The sequence below is a fragment of the Zea mays genome, chromosome 2 (genome assembly GCF_902167145.1).
Source record: "Zea mays cultivar B73 chromosome 2, Zm-B73-REFERENCE-NAM-5.0, whole genome shotgun sequence".
Classification (NCBI taxonomy): domain Eukaryota; kingdom Viridiplantae; phylum Streptophyta; class Magnoliopsida; order Poales; family Poaceae; genus Zea; species Zea mays.
Genome location: NC_050097.1, coordinates 52,013,663 through 52,030,947, shown reverse-complemented (window position 1 = coordinate 52,030,947; position 17,285 = coordinate 52,013,663).

Below are 17,285 nucleotides of genomic sequence, written 5' to 3'. Positions count from 1 at the left end.
CCCGTCCTAAATCCTAAGATGAAGGAGGGGCCTAAGCGGTTTGCTTGTCTGTTGAAAGGTGGAAGAACACGAGGACACGAGGGTTTAGAGTGGTTCAGGCCGCCGGAGCATAATACCCTACCTCCACTGTGTGTATGTTGTATTGAGAGTGTATAAAACCTGTGAGCTTGAGAGTCTGTGTGTGAACTTGTCCCTTGTAACGTTGTGTGCCTTCCCTTTTATAGTTTAAGAGAGGCACATACAAGGATGCTGAGCCCCAACATGTGGGCCCAGGAACATAATGGAAAGAATATATTATGTGAGTAACTAATGCTAGTAACGCCTGAGCAATCACCGGGAGTCTTGATGACCGCAGTCCATGCAGCATTGATAGCCGAAACGTACGAGTAATGGTGAATAGCTGCATGGCCCGCGTATCATGGACTACGCATGCCACTTGTCAGTGGAATGGACAAGCGCACGTGTTATCCATAATGAATGCAGTGCCGTGCATAGCCTAGAGGTGTCACGTTGGGTTCCGCCCGTTGGCTTATGCCGTGCAGTATACCACGTGGCAGCATCGGGGTTCCGCCTGAGCAGGGAGCAGGAGTGTGTGCGGATAGGTTCGAAGCACACCAGAGCAGGTCTGGACACGTGTCAGCTCTAGACCCTCGCCTGGGCCTTAAGTAAGGTCTTGGGACGCCACTGTGGGCGGTCCGAACCCCATACGGAGGGTCCGGATCCCATTCTAGGGGTCCGGTCCGTACACGTGTGGGTCCTGGACCATCTTGGAGGTCCGGGCTATATATCTAGGGGTCCGGCACTTTCCCATGGGGGTCCGGACTCACTGTAGACGCCTTGGAGTATATCACTTTCTCTGGCCACGTGGCGGCCCCGGAGCCGCCCACGTGGTTGGGTCAGGCGCTGTTGCTGGCCCAGAGTAGTCGCCTGAGCCTGGGGCTAGTCATGGTCTGGTCCCACATACAGCTCCTTCACCACGTGACTAAAAATAGCCGCGTGGGTACTGCGTCTTTATACTGTAGTAAGGGGTACCCTAGTTTTAGGGTACCGACAGTGGCCCCCGGGCCCACCTCATGGGAGGATGTGAGCCTGCAGGTGGGGCCAAAGCTTGTACTTCGCCTCAACATGGCCTGATTGGTGATTGGCGCGCCGCTTCCGTGCCTCTGCTAACGTACTCACCGTCAATCCGCCTTCGGTCACGCCAACTGCCATATTTGTTCTCGTGGTTGACTGGCCCGCGGCCCCCATGCCTGGTGGTTTCGTCGGGCCACATGCGGGGCACCTCGATATCGCTGCATTGGTTTAAAAAAATACCTTCTATGTTCTGCCGCGGCCCCGAGGAGGCGCACTACCGGCGCGTGCGGCAGTTCACTTTTTCCACACCCGGGATCCGACACCCAAGGAGTATGACCTGTGGGCCTGGGCCCCTGTGTCATAGACTGGGCTGTTGTCTCTTGCGGCGGAGATGAAGAAGCGCGCTACTGCGTGCGGCGGTTCTCGCACCCGAAAACTGGCACCCACGCTGCATGACTCATGGACCCGGGTCCCCATGTCATAGACTGGGCTGCCTAGATCCTAGGTGCTCATCACGCGTGATCTCTTGCGGCGATTGAGGGGCTCGCGGAAGGAGTTCCTTGAGCGAGGACACTGGTTCCTTGAAAAAGGGTTCACCCCCGCGTGCAGCAGTTACCCTTTCGCATTCTCTTCCAATCGACTACGCCCTTTCGCCTTCGTGCTCCTCTGTGCCCCTTTGCCTTCGTGTTCCTCTGCTCTGTGCTCGCGCCGCCACACAAGCCATGACTTCGCTTGGCCATCCTGAGCGTTTCCAGTCTGATGGAGCGCTCAACCTGGTGCGCAACCTGCTCGGATGGAGCGCGCCGGTGCTCATCGGAAGGATCCACGCCGGCGCCGCTCCCCTCGGCGATCTCGCCGCCGGGGAGTTCGTGTTGTTTGTCTTCTACCTCTCCTGCGGGTTGGCGCTGCCGATCTCGCCTTTCTTCTTGCTGCTGTTGGAGGAGTTCGGGCTCCAGCTTCAGCACCTTACGCCCCACTCCATCCTCCAAGCGGCCATCTTTGTCCACCTCTGCGAGATGTTCGTGGGGGTGGCCCCCTGTACTTCCCTCTTCTGCCACTTCTTCGTGCTGGTCAAGTCTGGGAAGGCTAGGGACCATCTTGGTGCCTACTATTTTCAGACGAGGCCGGATTCGGCCATAGCCTACATCTCCACCATGGGCGGCGCAAGGTGGGAAAACTGGCGCAGCGGCTGGGTGATCGCTAGCGCCGAGGCCAACGACCGCCTCGTGCTGCCGAGCAACGGGCCAGCCCTCGACCGCAAGCACTGGAGGACCAAGCCGTCCCTGGCGCCGGAGCTCCTTCCTGTACTAGATAGGATCAAGACCTTGGCAACCGATGGTCTGTCGTCGATGCACGTGGTCGGCGACTTCCTGAAGTGCCGTATCGCACTGTTGTAGAGGAGGGCGCGCCTGTGTTGCTGGTTCACTAGCCCGAACAACATCGGCCGGATCCAGCGTGGGCCGGGTACCGACCTGTCCTGGGAGGAGCTGGAACTCCTGGTGAAGGGGATTACTGGTGAGTCCTTCGTCCCTGATCCTCTCCAAGGGCATCCCTGCGCTCTATGATGACCCAGGGTTGAGGACGGCGATCTTGGCCACGCTGCCGACCCTCGACGAGAGCGACATGGCGGTTCGTTAGACAGGCGGCTGGGACCCCCACCACGGGATCCGGATCTCTGATGCGCCGGCTGGAGGCCTCCAGCCTGCCGGCGTGGCTCCCAGTGCCCTCATCGTTGCTCCCAGCGCCCCTGCCGTGGCCCCCCGCCCCTTGGACAAGGGTAAAGGGGCTGCAAGCAGCGCCTCCGCCGGTACCCCCGCCCCAGGTAGCTCCGGGGGGTCAAAGGAGGAGAGACGACGTCGGCTGCGTCGTGCTGACGGGTTGCTCGTTTCAGAGCCTTCCTAGAAGCGCCAGTGGACCACAGGCGGGGCCGAGGAGGCGAGCTCCTAGGCCCATGGCGCGTAGAGACGCGTCAGCCTGCCGCCACCACCACCACTGGGCCCACCGCCACCACCACCACCACCACCATCGGTCCCGCCGCCACCAATACCATCATCTGGGGGTAATCTCCCCCAGGGGCAGCAGCAGCAACAATAACAGCAGCAGCAGCAACAACAACAACCACAGCAGCGGCAACAGCAACAACAGAGGTCACCCCGCTTCTAGGGTCACTGAAAGGTCTAGGGCCCCAAGTAAGTGTAGCCCCTTTTTTCCACGAGTCTAGTTCTCATACCAATGTGTCTTAACCCATCCATTGTTTTCCAGGGCTTCCTCCCCTTCTGCTCCCAAGGTCGCACCTCCTCCGCTAGATACCAGGCCCGTCGGCGGGTCTGGTTCTCAGCAGCAGGAGTCTGCTGAGAGTGGCGTCAGCGGAGCGCACCCAGCCGCTGTCGGGACAGTGCCACCGGCCTCCCACGTCCCAACTGGGGGGTCCGGCTGCGGCGGCGCCAGCGTCAGGTGGTGCCGTGATAGCGGAGGAGGTCCTAGCTAGGGGACCTGCACCCGGTCCCAACACCGGGGGTAACCTAGGAGGCGCGTCCAGCTCCATCCCTCCGCCGGCTCCAAAGGAGATGGAGGTGATTTTCGGGCGGCAACTCCGGTCAGGTGCCGAGCTGGACGTGGCGCTAATCCCCCTTCCCCGGGTGCTGTCTCGTGCCCACCAAGTCCTCAATGAAACCGAGGCAGCCATCCGGCGGGAATGGGAGGCACTAGAATCTGAGCACCAGCGCCTCAGCGACTGGCGTACCCAGCTAGAGGAGCGCACCAAGGTGGCTTCCTGCCAGTTTGCCTCTGAGCGGTCCAAACTCACGCAGGATCGCAAAGAGTACAAAAGGGACCTCCAGAAGGTGTTCGCCAGGGAGCTGGAGGCGTCCCGATGGGAGAAGAAGCTGGCCAAGAGGGAGGAGGCCCTGAGTCAGAGGGAGGCCCTCACAACAGAGCTCCGGGCCAAGCTGAATGCCCTGGACCAGACCCTGGAGGCCCAGCGGGTGCAGCAGGTGGAGGCCATAGAGAGGATGAAAAAATGGCAGCAAGAGCTGGAGGACAAAGCCAGCGACATTGCCCTCGCTGAGGCAAACCTCGAGGAGAAAGATACGTCCCTGGACAGGCGGGAGACGGACCTCGCCAGGTGGGAGAAGGATCTTGCCTTCAGGGAGGAAATGCTTGAAAGGCAGGGCATGTTGCTGGCCGAGCATGAGCTTGAGGCGGAGGAGAAGGAGCGGAAGCTGGAGGAGCGGATCCGCCAATTCGAAGCGGCGCAGGCGGCACCAGGTCTCCAGGCGACGGAGGCCACCAAGAAGGCCCTGGAAGATCTCCAGGCAGAACACCGCGCTGGGGTCCAGCGGATAGCTGAGTGGGCCGGCGAGGCGAGCACGACGCTAGTGCCACTGGAGATAAGTCCCATCCTAATGTCGGAGCCGCTAGCGTCGATCTCCGACGCCCTCCCGGTATTGGACTCCGCCGCCGAACGCCTTCGTCGCCTAGACCAGATCCTCGGTGCCCGCCTGGAGGCAGAGGGCAGCAGGCTCTACCGGGCGGTGGTGGATTACGTGTTGACGTCATTCCGGAGCCACGACCCGGCCATGTCCTTGGCACCGGTGCTCGACGGTCCGGTGGCCGCCACAGAAGACGCCACCCGGGAGAGCGTCCAAGACGCCATGGAGACGGTGGCCGCGCGCTTCCAGCGCGACCCTGCCGATCCCGAGTAGCTCGTACATACAGAGATAAGGCTAGGGCTCCGCTTGAAGGCGGATGTAATAATCTTTGGTTTTGTAAGATACTTTTGAAAACTACTAATCAAACAACACTTATTTGTATGCTATTTGTCCTCGCTGTGTGTAGCGTTACCAATTTCTCCCTGGTACTTGGCCCCCCTGGGATGTAGGCTCAATGTGTTGAGGCTGGATACCAGTATACCTAAGAAAGAATTGGTGACCCAACCCCTAGGAGGTAGTCTCGACTGGGACCTGGACCTGCACACAGCTTTGGCTAGGAAGTTTTAGTAGCGCACCCATAGGGCCCACCAATTGGTATCTTTTATCCTTTGATTCATGCAACAGGACCTGCAGGATTTAGCCTGGGAAGCCTAGCCATATGCCCGGACCTCTGGATCACAGCTCCAAATACTAGGACACACATCACAGAGTGGTGGCGCGTGCAGGCTTAGAGTACGGAACCAGGCTAAGCGGCTACACAGCTCTAGACCACCCCAGGAGACAAATGTCCATTCTCTAGAACCGGACCCCAGGTTGCCGGACCCACAGGACTATAGTTCCAAATACTAGGATACCCGTCATAGAGTGGTGGAGCGTGCAGGCTCAGGGTACGGAACCAAGCTAAGCGGCTACACAGCTCCGGATCACCCCAGGGAACGAGCGCCCATTCTCTAGAACTGGCCCCCAGGCTGCCGGACCCCCTGTCTTTGTAGAGGGGTCCTAAACTGCAAGCCTGGCTACTCAATTCGGATGTCATTATACCAGCAAGGGTGGGAACTGTATGGGTGGGTTAGATAAAAAATAATGCTCGTGAATTAAAGTAGAACGAACCATCACAAAAGCTCCTCTGGGAGGTAAATTCTTTCCTTATAACTTGATATACATGGGTGCAGACCAATAGGCCGGGCTTACGAGGGCGGACCTCACCGGATTGACATACACATATGCACAACCTAGTTACAAAGGAAGTAAACTCAACCCCCCAGTGTTGCTTCTATGGATAGAACTTACGGAGATGCTCTATGTTCCAGGGATTGGGAAGAGGCACTCCTTCAGCTGTGGCAAGGAGGACACACCTAGGTCGGCATACTTCCGTCACCTTGAAGGGTCCTTCCCAACTGGGGGAGAGTTTGTGGAGCCCTTCTCGGTTTAGAATTCGCCTTAGGACCAGGTCCCCGACCTTGAGCTCCCTACTATGCACAAACCGCTAGTGGTAGCGCCTGAGCGCTTGGTTGTACCGTGCATTTCGGATTGCCTCTTGCCATCTGCGTTCGTCGATGAAGTCCACATCCTCACGCCGTAGTTGTTCCTGCATAGACTCATCGAAAGACTGGACCCGTGGGGAGCCCATAAGGATTTCTGGGGGAAGACAGGCTTCGGCCCCGTAGACCAGGAAGAACGGGGTCTCCCCGGTAGCGCGGCTGGGTGTGATCTGGTTCCCCCATAGCACCGACGGAAGTTCATTGACCCAATTTGCATCATGCTTTTTTAAGCAGTCATAGGTGCGTGTCTTGAGTCCCCTGAGGATTTCTGTGTTTGCCCTCTCAGCTTGGCCATTGCTCCTGGGATGTGCCACAGACGCAAAGCAGAGCTGGGTGCCGATGCCCTCGCAATACTCTTGGAAGAGCCGACTTCTGAACTGGGTCCCGTTGTCCGTAATGATACGGTTTGGGACCCCAAATCTGCAGACAATCGACTTGAGGAAGGCAACAATAGCACCATGGGTGATGTTGACCACAGGGGTAGCCTCTGGCCACTTTGTGAACTTGTTGATGGCGACGAAGAGGAAACGGTACCCGCCGACGGCCCTGGGGAATGGCCCCAGGATATCCACCCCCCATACGGCGAATGGCCAGAAGGGTGGAATCATTTGCAGAGTCTGAGCCGGTGTGTGTATCAGCTTTGCATGGAATTGACATGCTTCGCAGGACTTTACCATCTCAGCTGCATCCTGGAGAGCAGTTGGCCAGTACAAGCCATGCCGGAAGGCCTTACCAACCACTGTGCGGGATGCTGAATGACTTTTGCACTCTCCTCCATGGATCTCTGCGAGTAACTCATGGCCCTCCTCCTGGGTGATGCACCGCATGAGAATGTCGTTGGCGCCACGGTGGTATAGATCCCCTTCTACCACCATGTATCGCTTAGCCAACCGCACTATGCGCTCTACGGACACATGGTCTTCAGAAAGGATGTTTTCTTTCAGGTAGTCCCAGAACTCGGAGATCCATGCATCGGGGCCACTCTGAGACACTAGCTGTGGCGCTACAAGGTTGGCAGGACCCGTTGTAGCACACACAAGCCTTGGTGGATCCTATGGATGGAACACCACTGGGACCGCTAGCTTCGAGGTGCTAGTCTCGCCCCCTTCACCCAGTTCGGCAGGCCGGGCGGTAGGTCTTTCAAAGACGCCCTCGGGCACGGGTGCCCAAGTTGAAGCCCTTGTGTAGAGTTCATTTACTGCTGAGTTGTGAGCCCGAGGAACATGTTGCAGTTCTAGGGTAGTGAAGTCCTTTTCTAGCTTCCTTACATGGAGGAGATAAGCTGTGAGCCTAGGCTCGTTGCAGCTACATTCCCCATGGACCTGCTTGATGATCAGCTGGGAGTCCCCCTTCACGAGGAGCTGGCGGATCCCTAGGGATAGGGCCGCTGACAAGCCGAAGATCAGTGCTTCATACTCTGCCATGTTGTTGGTGGCCTTGAACTCAAGGTGCACCATGTACTTCACATGATCTCTGCTTGGGCCGACGAGGACCACTCCGGCTCCACCACCCTGCTGTCGGGCAGATTCGTCGAAGAAGAGGGTCCAGTGGGGCTCGGTGAAGACTGGAGCCCTAGGCTCCGCAGGTGTGGGATCCGAATCGGGATCCGGACCCTCAGGAGCGCTCGGGGGAGGGGTCCACTGCACGATGAAGTCCGCTAGGACCTGGCTCTTGATAGCGTGGCGGGGCTGGAACTCCAATTGGAACTCAGCAAGCTCCACGGCCCACTTGGCGATGTTGCTCGTGGCGTTAGAGTTGTGGAGAATGGCCTTTAATGGGTAGGAGGTCACCACCACAACCCTGTGCGCCTAAAAATAGTGGCGCAACTTCCTGGACGCAACAAGTACAGCATAGAGAAGCTTGTGCGTCTCAAGGTACCTGGCTTTTGCCTCATGGAGGACTTCGCTGACGTAGTAGACCAGCTTCTGGATGGTTTGAACCCCTGTGATTGGTCCCGAGTCCTTAGCCTCCTGGCCTTCCGTCAACATCGTGGTAGTCGGACCACCACCTTCTCCTGGGGGAACCTGTTGACACCCCTAGGGTTGTCGTGCCGCCCTCTCGGCGACCAGCACCATGCTTACTGCCTCGGAAGCCGCTGCAATGTATAGGTACAACGGCTCCCCTGGCTCCGGAGCCAACAGAACTGGCAGGGACACAAGGTGCTGCTTTACCTCTTGAAAGGCTCGTTCTGCCTCTTCGGTCCAAGAGAATGGACCGGACTTCTGCATCAACTTGAAGAAAGGTAGTGCCCTTTCAGCCAGTCTTGAGATGAAGAGGCTAAGAGCGACTAGGGACCCCGCAAGCTTCTGGACGTCCTTGATGCGGGTCGGAGGCCTCATTGCCTCAATTGCCCTGATCTTATCTAGGTTCGCTTCAATGCTCCGGTGTGAAACCAGGAACCCTAGCAACTTCCCTGCAGAGACACCAAAGACGCACTTGTCCGGGTTCAGCTTTGTGCGGGTTGCCCACAGCCTATCGATGACCAGGGTTAAGTCTTCCACTAAGGTCGACCCTCTCTTAGTCTTGACCACGATGTCATCAATGTATACCTCTACTCTGTCCCTAATCAGGTCCCCGAAAGTCTTACTCATCGCCCGTACAAATATTGGCAAGGCGTTTTTCAGACCGTAAGGCATTACGACATAACAGTAAAGCCCATCCACTGTTACAAAAGTAGTATGTTTCCTATCCAGTCTAGACATCTAGATCTGATGGAAACCAGAGTAAGCATCTAGAAAAGACAAAAGGTCGCACCCGGAGGTGGAATCCACGATTTGATCTATTCGTGGAAGTGGATACGGGTCCTTGGGACAGGCCTTATTTAGGCTGGTGTAGTCGATGCACATCCGAAGCTTCCCGTTCGCCCCTGGGGACGATAACTAGATTGGCCAGCCACACTGGGTGATGGACCTCTTCGATGAAGCCAGCGTCCAGCAGTTTCCGGACCTCCTTACGGATGAAGTCCTGCCACTCAACGGACTGTGTCCGAGGCTTCTAACTCACCGGCTTGGCGTCAGGGTTGATCTTCAGATGGTGCTCGATCACCTCCCTGGGGATCCCAGGCATCTGCGACGGTTCCCATGCGAACACGTCGACATTTGCCTGGAGGAAGGTGACGAGCGCGAGTTCCTATTTTTCCTCTAGATCACCCGCAATGCGAGTGGTCTGGGGGAATCCACGCTGAGCTGGATGGTCTTGGTGGGGACATTGTCTGCCCCTGATGGCTGCACCTTAGGCACCTTGGCAGGCGTCTTGGTACAGGAAGTCGAGGGGTCCCTCCCCATGTCATCCGAGCGAGCAGCTTCTACTGCTAGGGCATGCAGCTTCTCGATAGCGGCGAGCGCAGCAGGGTGGTCACCTCGCATGATGAGGACCCCAGCTGGGGACGGCATCTTGAGGACTAAATACCCGTAATGGGCAATGGCCATGAACCGGTACAGAGCCGGCCTGCCAATGATGGCATTAAAAGGGAGGTTAACCTCCGCAACGTCGAACTGGACGTTCTCAGTGCGGAAGTTCTCCTCGGTCCCGAATGTAACCGGGAGTGCAATGCTCCTGAGGGGATACACCATCTGAGGGCCCACTCTGGAGAATGGGCGAGAGGGTCCCAGTCGGGACCCTGAGATCTGCAGCTGCTTGAATGCAGCATGACTGATGACGTTGAGCCCAGCCCCACCATCAATCAGAACATGGTGCAGCCGCATGTTGGCGATGACAGGGGCGGTGATGAGCGGTAGTATACCGGCCCCTGCCATGTTTTCGGGGCAGTCGGATGCCCTGAAGGAGATAGTGGTGCTCCTCCACCACTGATGTGGAGCATCCTTTGGGACCCCTGGGGTCGCCGAAAGGATCTCACGGCGTAGGGACTTCACGTTCCTACGGGAGGTAAGCTCCCAGCTTCCGCCGTACATAACGTACAACTTTTTGCGATGGTCGTCGTCATCACTAGAGTCGGAGTCTCTAGTGACGATGTCCTTGAGGACCTTCTCGGGGGTCTGATACCCGAGGTCCCATTTGCCCACAGCCAGGTCACCTTCGTCGACCTTCTCCTTGCCAGGCCGGCGACGAGGTGGCAAGCCATCCCTGGAGGCCTGCTCGCGCCGCTCGCTAATGCGCTTCGCGAGCTTCTGGATTTCCCGGCACTCCGCGGCGCTATGGCGAGCGTTAGGGTGGATAGGGCATGACCCACTGTAACTTCCCTATTGCCGGGGGCGCTTGTTGCACTCATCCTAGCCCCCAGTCGCAGCTACGGCGACCGGAGCACCAGACTGCGGCCTATCGTGGCCGCGGTTCTTCTTCTTCTTCTTGCCACCGCCCTGGGTGGTGGCACCTGAGCCACCCATCCGAGGAACTCCGGTTTGCGGCGCCGAGTGCCATGCACGACCCTCAGTAGCTCTGGCACACTTGTCGGCCAGAGTGAGGAGCGTGGTGACGGTCTCCACGTCATGCGTCGCCAGCTTCTCCAACATTTTCTTATCACGCACCCCATGTCGGAAAGCAGTGATAATAGAAGCATCGGAGATGCGAGGTATAGTCCCCCGTACCTTGGTGAAACGGGAGATGAAAGCCCGGAGAGTCTCTCCGGGTTCTTGCCTCACTGCATGGAGGTGAGCCTCCACGCCATGCTGCTGGTAAGCACTGGCGAAATTCATTGTGAACCGCGCACAGAGCTCTTCCCAAGAGTACACTGACCCCGGGGTGAGGTTCATGAGCCAGATCTAGGCCGGCCCGGTCAAGGCTACATGGAAGTAGCTCGCCATCACAACAGTGTTTCCACCAGCTATCGTAATGGCGGTGACGTAAACCTGCAGGAATTCCGACGGGTTTGATGTCCCGTCGTACTTCTCTGGCAGGTGTGGCCGGAACTTGGGTGGCAAGTTGCCGCATGGAGATGATCCGCAAGTGCGGCGCAGCCAACACCGACCAATGGGGCGCCCGTCTGGATTCGGGCATCCCTTGGAGTTTGTGGCAAAACTAGACTAAAGTCCTAGTCGAGGTTGCGACCCTCGAAGTTTTGTCGGCGCTCACGCGCCCTCTCCAGAGAGATCTGAGCATCCTCGCCCGCACGCCGGAGGTTGAGCTATGCTCGTAGGTCATCATCCCTCTCCAGCGAGATTCGAGCATCCTCGCCCGCACGCCTGCGGTTGAGCTCTGCCCGTAGGTCATTAGTCCGTGCACCCCTCACTGAGGGTGAGTGCACAGACGCCGACGCCTCAAATTGACGCCGGAATGACCGAGGCCTGGGTCTAGCCGAGCCAGAATGTGCCATGCCGAGGAGACGGTCGACATCCTCACGCTACTGCCTCATGGCCCCCGCCGAGGCCGTGGCACTAGGGGGTTGCGTAGCAACTCCCTGGCTGCAGATAAGGCCCCAGGCGCAGCCCTTGACGCTCGGGATGTCTGCACATGCGTGTGCTGCTACGCAGCGTGCATAGCAGCAGCGCCGGCGGCAGGGCGGTTGGAGCTTCGTGGCATGGAGGATGCTGCCTCTTCCTCCATTGGGAAGTCCTCGGGAATGAAGTCACGGTGCTCGACGATTTGAACCATGGTGTCGAGCAGGAAAAACAGGCGAGAAACCTAAAGCCTAGTCCCCTACCTGGTGCGCCAAATGTCGATGGGAGGAATTCCACCAGCCGGGTGGCGGAATGCACCCGCCCTAAATCCTAAGATGAAGGAGGGGCCTAAGCGGTTTGCCTGTCTGTTGAAAGGTGGAAGAACACGAGGACACGAGGGTTTAGAGTGGTTCAGGCCGCCGGAGCGTAATACCCTACCTCCACTTTGTGTATGTTGTATTGAGAGTGTATAAAACCTGTGAGCTTGAGAGTCTGTGTGTGAACTTGTCCCTTGTAACGTTGTGTGCCTTCCCTTTTATAGTTTAAGGGAGGCACATACAAGGATGCTGAGCCCCGACATGTGCGCCCAGGAACATAATGGAAAGACTATATTATGTGAGTAACTAATGCTAGTAACGCCTGAGCAATCACCGGGTGTCGGGGACCATAATTAGGGGTACCCTCAAGGCTCCTAATTCTCAGCTGGTAACCCCCATCAGCATGAAGCTGCAAAGGCCTGATGGGCACGATTAAGTCAGGGATCAGTCCATTCGAGGGACTCGATCACACCTCGCCCGAGCCTAGCCTCGGACAAGGGCAGCCGACCCCGGAGGATTTCCGTCTCGCCCGAGGCCCCCCTCCAACGGCGAACATATTTCCGGCTCGCCCGAGGCCCTGCCTTCGCCAAGAAGCAACCCTGACTAAATTGCCGCACCGACCGACCAAATCGCAGGAGCATTTAATGCAAAGGTGGCCTGACACCTTTATCCTGACGCGCGCCCCCCGCTGCCGGCAGAGCCGAAGTGACCGCCGTCACTTCGCCGCTCCACTGACCGGCCTGACAGAAGGACAGCGCCGCCTGCGCCACTCCGACTGCGGTGCCACTTGACAGAGTGAGACTGACAGGCAGTCAGGCCCTGCCGAAGGAACCATAGGAAGCTCCGCTTCGCCCGACCCAGGGCTCGGACTCGGGCTAAGTCCCGGAAGACGGCGAACTCCGCTCCGCCCGACCCAGGGCTCGGACTCGGGCTAAGTCCCGGAAGACGGCGAACTCCGCTCCGCCTGACCCAGGGCTCGGACTCGGGCTAAGTCCTGGAAGACGGCGAACTCCGCTCCGCCCGACCCAGGGCTCGGACTCGGGCTAAGTCCCGGAAGACGGCGAACTCCGCTCCGCCCGACCCAGGGCTCGAACTCGGGCTAAGTCCCGGAAGACGGCGAACTCCGCCTCGCCCGACCTAGGGGCTCGGACTCGGGCTAAGTCCTGGAAGACGGCGAACTCCGCTCCGCCCGACCCAGGGCTCGGACTTGGGCTCAGCCCTAGAAGACGACGAACTCCGCCTCGCCCGACCCAGGGGCTCGGACTCGACCTCGGCCACGGAAGACAGACTCGACCTCGGCTTCGGAGGAGCTTCCACATCGCCCAACCTAGGGCGCAGACCAGCCACGTCAACAGGAGGTGCCATCATCACCCTACCCCGAGCTGACTCGGGCCGCAGGGAACAAGACCGGCGTCCCATCTGGCTAGCTCCACCAGATAGGCAATGATGGCGCCCCGCGTACTCTATGACGATGGCGGCTCTCAGCCCCCTTACGGAAGCAAGAGGACGTCAGCAAGGACTCAACCGCTCCGACAGTTGTCCCTCCGCCAGGCTCCATCGCTCCTTCGACGGCCACAACATCACACCAGCTGGGTGCCAAAATCTCTCCGGCTGCCACAACGGCATGTACTTAGGGCGCTAGCTCCCCTCCGCTAGACACGTAGCACTCTGCTACACCCCCCATTGTACACCTGGATCCTCTCCTTACGCCTATAAAAGGAAGGACCAGGGCCCTCTTAGAGAGGGTTGGCCGCGCGGGGACGAGGACGAGACAGGCGCTCGCTTGGAGCCGCTCGCTCCCTCTCCCGCGTGGACGCTTGTAACCCCCTACTGCAAGCGCACCCGACCTGGGCGCGGGACGAACACGAAGGCCGCGGGATTCCCCCCTCTCTCACGCCGGTCTCCGGCCACCTCGCTCTCCCCCCTTCTCGCTCGCCCTCGCGCTCGACCCATCTGGGCTGGGGCACGCGGCGACATTCACTCGTCGGCCCAGGGACCCCCCGGTCTCGAAATGCCGACAGTTGGCGCGCCAGGTAGGGGCCTGCTGCGTGTTGACGAACAGCTTCCCGTCAAGCTCCAGATGGGCAGTCTCCAGCGACCTCTCCAACCTAGGACGGTTCTCCGTTTCGGGAGTCTTGAGTTCATGTCCCTCGACGGCAGCTACGACATGATACTCCTTCCACCGCCGCGCGACAACAACAATGGCGGCCGACAGCCCGCCCGCCGTCGGCGGAATCGACGACGTCTTCCCCGCGTGGTGGAAGAACAACCTTCGAGCTCATCCCGTCCTCTTCCCCGCCGACGGAGGGGAAGGCAGGGCAAACAAGGCCAAGCAGGAGGCAGCGCCTCGTCGGCTGTCGAGCGAGACGACAGCGCCGGCACCCCAACGGGGGGCGCATCGGCTATCGACTTCGCGCTTGAGACGAAGACGAGCGCCGTCTCCCCGCAACACGCCAATCCCGAGCAAGTGGACGACGCCAGCGCGCTCGCGAAAAGCTTGCTGGACGTCACCCTCGTACCTGAGACGACGGTGCAATCAGTCCCCGACGTGACTTTATCGCCGCTCGTCGACCAAGAGGTACCGACCGATTCCCATCCTACGTCGTTTGGATTCAGCATCAACCCGCCTAGCAACATCGCCTTGGCGGGCGCTCTCGTAGAGGCGAGTCCAAGCCCTCTGGGGTTTCGCATGCGGTCGCCTTGGGACCGGCTGACGGACGTCTCGACCTACGGGCCCTTTGGGTCCGAGGAAGACGACAAGCCCAGCATCTGTTGGGATTTCTCTGGACTTGGCAACCCCAGTGCCATGCGGGACTTCATGACCGCATGTGACTACTGCCTCTCCGACTGTTCCGACGGTAGCCGCAGCCTCGGCGACGAAGACTGCGGCCCAAGCCGCGAATGTTTCCACGTCGATCTAAGGGGTCCCTCCGAGGGCAATCATCTAGGCATGCCGGAGGACGGTGATCTCCCTAGGTCGGTGCCCCGCGTTGACATCCCACGGGAGCTAGTTGTGGTCCCCGTTCAGGCGGGGGGCCATGACCCATAGCTCAAGCAAATCCGCGGGGTGCAGGCCAGGCTCGACGAAGGAGCAGGAGCGCTTGAGCCGATCCGCCGGGACGTCGGGCAGGCATGGGCGGGCCAACCCCCGGCCGGAGAAATACGTCATCTGCCCCAGGGCTTCCAGCACCGTGTCGCCGACGACGTTAGGGTCAGGCCACCACCCACATCTAGTGGGGTCGGCCAGAACCTGGCTGCAGCAGCGATGCTTCTCCGCACAATGCCGGAACCATCAACCACCGAGGGCCGGCGAATCCAGGGGGAGCTCAAGAATCTCCTGGAAGAAGCCGCGGTCCGACGGGCCGAGAGCTCTGCCTCCCGAAGGCAGGGGTACCCCTCGGAACCTCATGCCGCGACTTCCCGATTCATGCGGGAAGCCTCGGTCTACACCGGGCGCACGCGCAACACCGCGCCTGCGGCCCCGGGCCGCCTCGGCAACGAGCACCATCACCGCGACCGTCGGGCCCACCTCGACGAGAGGGTGCGCCGAGGCTACCACCCCAGGCGTGGGGGACGCTACGACAGCGGGGAGGATCGAAGTCCCTCGCCCGAACCGCCCGGTCTGCAGGCCTTCAGCCGGGCCATCCGACGGGAACCGTTCCCGACCCGGTTCCGACCCCCGACTACTATCACAAAGTACTCGGGGGAGACGAGACCGGAACTGTGGCTCGCGGACTACTGTTTGGCCTGCCAACTGGGTGGAACGGACGATGACAACCTCATCATCCGTAACCTCCCCTTGTTCCTCTCCGACACCGCTCGCGCCTGGTTGGAGCACCTGCCTCCGGGGCAGATCTCCAACTGGGGCGACCTAGTCCAAGCTTTTGCCGGCAATTTCCAGGGGACGTACGTGCGCCCCGGGAATTCCTGGGACCTCCGAAGCTGCCGGCAGCAGCCAAGAGAGTCTCTCCAGGACTACATCCGACGATTCTTGAAGCAGCGCACCGAGCTGCCCAACATCACCGACTCGGATGTCATCGGCGCGTTCCTCGCCGGCACCACCTGCCGCGACCTGGTGAGCAAGCTGGGTCGCAAGACCCCCACTAGGGCGAGCGAGCTGATGGACATCGCCACCAAGTTCGCCTCCGGCCAGGAGGCGGTCGAGGCTATCTTCCGAAAGGACAAGCAGCCCCAGGGCCGCCCATTGGAAGATGCTCCCGAGGCGTCGACTCAGCGCGGCGCCAAGAAGAAAGGCAAGAAGAAGTCGCAAGCGAAACGCGACGCCGCCGACGCGGACCTTGTCGCCGCCGCCGAGTACAAGAACCCTCGGAAACCCCCCGGAGGTGCCAACCTCTTCGACAAGATGCTCAAGGAGCCGTGCCCCTACCACCAGGGGCCCGTCAAGCACACCCTTGAGGAATGCGTCATGCTTCGGCGCCACTTCCACAGGGCCGGGCCACCCGCGGAGGGTGGCAGGGCCCGCGACGACGACAAGAAGGAAGATCACCAAGCAGGAGAGTTCCCCAAGGTCCGCGACTGCTTCATGATCTACGGTGGGCAAGCGGCAAATGCCTCGGCTCAGCACTGCAAGCAAGAGCGCCGGGAGGTCTGCTCGGTGAAGGTGGCGGCGCTAGTCTACCTAGACTGGTCCGACAAGCCCATCACCTTCGACCAAGCCGATCACCCCGACCACGTGCCGAGCCCGGGGAAATACCCGCTCGTCATCGACCCCGTCATCGGCGACGTCAGGCTCACCAAGGTCCTCATGGACGGAGGCAGCAGCCTCAACATCATCTACGCCGAGACCCTCGGACTCCTGCGTGTCGATCTGTCCTCCGTCCGAGCAGGCGCTGCGCCCTTCCATGGGATCATTCCCGGGAAGCGCGTCCAGCCCCTCGGACGACTCGACCTTCCCGTCTGCTTTGGAACACCCTCCAACTTCCGAAGGGAGACCCTGACGTTCGAGGTGGTCGGGTTCCGAGGAACCTACCACGCGGTACTGGGAAGGCCATGCTACGCGAAGTTCATGGCCGTCCCCAACTACACCTACCTGAAGCTCAAGATGCCAGGCCCCAATGGGGTCATCACTGTCGGCCCCACGTACAAACACGCGTTCGAATGCGACGTGGAGTGCGTGGAGTACGCCGAGGCCCTCGCCGAGTCCGAGGCCCTCATCGCCGACCTAGAAAGCCTCTCTAAGGAGGTGCCAGACGTGAAACGTCATGCCGGCAACTCCGAGCCAGTGGAGACGGTTAAGGCCGTCCCCCTCGACCCCAGCGACGACGCCTCCAAGCAGATCTGGATCGGCTTCGGGCTCGATCCCAAATAGGAAGCAATGCTCGTCAGCTTTCTCCGCGCGAACGCCGACGTCTTCGCGTGGAGTCCCTCGGACATGCCCGGCATACCGAGGGATGTCGCCGAGCACTCGCTGGACATTCGAGCCGGGGCCCGACCCGTCAAGCAGCCTCTGCGCCGATTTGACGGGGAGGAGCGCAGAACCATAGGCGAGGAGATCCACAAGCTAATGGCGGCGGAGTCCATCAAAGAGGCGAAAGGCGTCAAGCTCAATCCCGAAAAGTGGGTCTTCGG